Source organism: Buceros rhinoceros, unplaced genomic scaffold (genome assembly GCF_000710305.1).
Source record: "Buceros rhinoceros silvestris isolate BGI_N320 unplaced genomic scaffold, ASM71030v1 scaffold13910, whole genome shotgun sequence".
NCBI classification, from domain to species: Eukaryota; Metazoa; Chordata; class Aves; order Bucerotiformes; family Bucerotidae; genus Buceros; species Buceros rhinoceros.
Window position 1 is genome coordinate 8,267 of NW_010391406.1, and position 253 is coordinate 8,519.

Genomic DNA, 253 nt, shown 5'->3' on the forward strand with positions numbered 1-253 from the left:
CAGCCTGGCCAGCTGCCCTGGGCACTTTCCAGCTGGAGGCTCTGCCCTCTGCCCCCGGAGATGCCCCAAGTCAAGCCAGACCTCCCACTGCTACGGCGAAGAGGGGACTTCAGAACGCTGCCTGAGGGACCGTCAGGAACTGCAGTCCACCCCACCCAGACACAGCACCACGTGTCCCCCACCCCGGGCAGGGCAGCGACAGCCTGCCAGGCCAAACGGCAGCAACGCCAGCATGGGGCCTCCCTCCCCCGGA

At 68.4% G+C, this 253-nt stretch overlaps 1 protein-coding gene across 1 annotated transcript in view; it reads right to left on the minus strand.

Moving 5' to 3' along the window:
* Positions 1 to 253, minus strand: part of CHD6 (chromodomain helicase DNA binding protein 6) — a gene marked incomplete at its 5' end in the record, with an annotated part of 24,353 nt that overhangs the window by 3,883 nt on the left and 20,217 nt on the right. The window lies entirely within an intron of this gene.